The sequence below is a fragment of the Clavelina lepadiformis genome, unplaced genomic scaffold (assembly GCF_947623445.1).
Source record: "Clavelina lepadiformis unplaced genomic scaffold, kaClaLepa1.1 scaffold_195, whole genome shotgun sequence".
Taxonomy (NCBI): domain Eukaryota; kingdom Metazoa; phylum Chordata; class Ascidiacea; order Aplousobranchia; family Clavelinidae; genus Clavelina; species Clavelina lepadiformis.
In genome coordinates, this window is record NW_027508281.1 from 10,001 (window position 1) to 12,500 (window position 2,500).

General features: G+C 51.3%; 1 non-coding gene across 1 annotated transcript in view; it reads left to right on the forward strand.

Moving 5' to 3' along the window:
• Window positions 1-1,115: 1,115 nt before the first annotated feature.
• The window catches only part of LOC143472826 (small subunit ribosomal RNA), a 1,809-nt gene continuing 424 nt past the window's right edge, over window positions 1,116-2,500 (forward strand). Inside the window, exon 1 of the ribosomal RNA XR_013120135.1 lies at window positions 1,116-2,500. This exon is cut by the window's right edge and continues 424 nt beyond it. This is a non-coding gene — a ribosomal RNA (small subunit ribosomal RNA).

Here is a 2,500-nt window from a genome sequence, read left to right on the forward strand (position 1 = left end):
TACGTTGTCATTGCCTTGCATTGACTCACGTAGCTTTGCAATGCTGCTTGACGATTATTTGATGATTTTGTTGTATGACATATATTGTTATGATTATATCGATTAAAATTGTGCACTTTGACACTGTATGGCATTAGATTAATTTTATAGACTTTTGACTTCGAAATTTTTTCAAGTCGATTCACACCAAAAAAATGTTAAGTCCAAACGCCCAGGTCGCGCGGATAGCCCTCACCCGCCGCGGATTTTCCCAAGTCGGAAGAGCTTTAGCCGCGAGTCGGTGTTTGGACTTTAACTTTTTGTTGGTGTGATGAGACTTGAACATTTTTTAGAGTCCAAACGACCAGGTCGCGCGCATAGCTTTCACCTGGCGCGGATTTTCCGAACTCGGGAGAGCATCACGCGCGGGTCGGTGTTTTGGACTCTGAAAATTTTTCCCATCCACTCCAAAAAATGTTAGAGTCCAAACGCCCAGGCCGCGCATATTCTCTTGACCGAGCGCGGATTTTTCGACCTCGGAAAAGTTTTTGCCGCGGGTCGATGTTTGGACTCTGAAATTTTTTCAAGTCTCGACAAAAAGTTAAAGTCCAAACGTTGGGAAATATTTTCAGAGTCCAAACGTTCGAGTTGCGCGCAGTGCCCGGCCGGGGCGCGGTTCGGCGGCCACGGCAAGCGGCCACGCACCTTCCCAAACTCCAAATCCGGCCGCGAGGTCGCGCGATCCCGAGGCCGTTCTGGGGTACCATGGCGATGCAGGATTCTGTGACTACTATGAGGGAGCAGGCAGTCGTGTGAGCGAATGCGCGCGCGAGTGCGAATCGAAGCAGAATCGATCTCGGTTGGCGTCGGGCACGATGGGCAGATGTAATGCTGTTCGCGCGGTCGCCCATGCTTAGCCGGGGTTTTGAGCGGTCTGTCGGATCCAGTGGCAAGCTATCGGCGTGCCTCGGCGCGAGTATTGCACTCGAATCGCCGGGCAGCGTCCGGAATCGACGGTTTTCGGAGCTCGTGCAAGCCGCGAGCGTAGTGTTTGAGTAGCGATGTACACGGAGAACGTGTGAAAAGAAACGCGGGGCGCCCGTCGTCCCGCAGCAGCCTCGTTTGCTGCGAATAGCTACCTGGTTGATCCTGCCAGTAGTCATATGCTTGTCTCAAAGATTAAGCCATGCAAGTGTAAGTACGAGCTCTCGTACAGTGAAACTGCGAATGGCTCATTAAATCAGTTATGGTTCATTTGATCGTACGTGTTACTTGGATAACTGTGGTAATTCTAGAGCTAATACATGCGAAAAGCGCCGACTCACGGAGGCGTGCATTTATCAGACCAAAAACCGACCGGGCCTCGGCCCGTGCTCGTTGGTGACTCTGGATAACTTTGCGGATCGCACGGTCTTGCACCGGCGACAAATCATTCAAGTGTCTGCCCTATCAACTTTCGTCGGTACGGTATCTGCCTACCGAGGTTCTTACGGGTGACGGGGAATCAGGGTTCGATTCCGGAGAGGGAGCCTGAGAAACGGCTACCACTTCCAAGGAAGGCAGCAGGCGCGCAAATTACCCATTCCCGACGCGGGGAGGTAGTGACGAAAAATAACAATGCAGGACTCTAACGAGGCCCTGTAATTGGAATGAGTACACTCTAAAACTTTTAACGAGTATCCATTGGAGGGCAAGTCTGGTGCCAGCAGCCGCGGTAATTCCAGCTCCAAAAGTGTATATTTAAGTTGTTGCGGTTAAAAAGCTCGTAGTTGGATTTTGGGCTCGGGCCGTCGGTCCGTCGCAAGGCGTGTACTGGCGTGCCCGGCCTCACCTTCGGTTCACCGTCGGTGCTCTTGACTGAGTGTTGGCGGCGGCCGGAACGTTTACTTTGAAAAAATTAGAGTGTTCAAAGCAGGCGGTTCGCCTGAATAATGGTGCATGGAATAATGGAATAGGACCTCGGTTCTATTTTGTTGGTTTTCGGAGCGCGAGGTAATGATTAAGAGGGACGGACGGGGGCATTCGTACTGTGCCGCTAGAGGTGAAATTCTTGGATCGGCGCAAGACGAACAACTGCGAAAGCATTTGCCAAGAATGTTTTCTTTAATCAAGAGCGAAAGTCAGAGGTTCGAAGACGATCAGATACCGTCCTAGTTCTGACTATAAACGATGCCAACTAGCGATCGGGGGGCGTTACTTTGACGACCTCTCCGGCAGCTTTCGGGAAACCAAAGTCTTTGGGTTCCGGGGGAAGTATGGTTGCAAAGCTGAAACTTAAAGGAATTGACGGAAGGGCACCACCAGGAGTGGAGCCTGCGGCTTAATTTGACTCACACACGGGAAATCTCACCCGGCCCGGACACAGTGAGGATTGACAGATTGAGAGCTCTTTCTTGATTCTGTGGGTGGTGGTGCATGGCCGTTCTTAGTTGGTGGAGCGATTTGTCTGGTTAATTCCGATAACGAACGAGACTCTGGCTTGCTAAATAGTTACGCGACCTTCCCGGTCGGCGTCTAACTT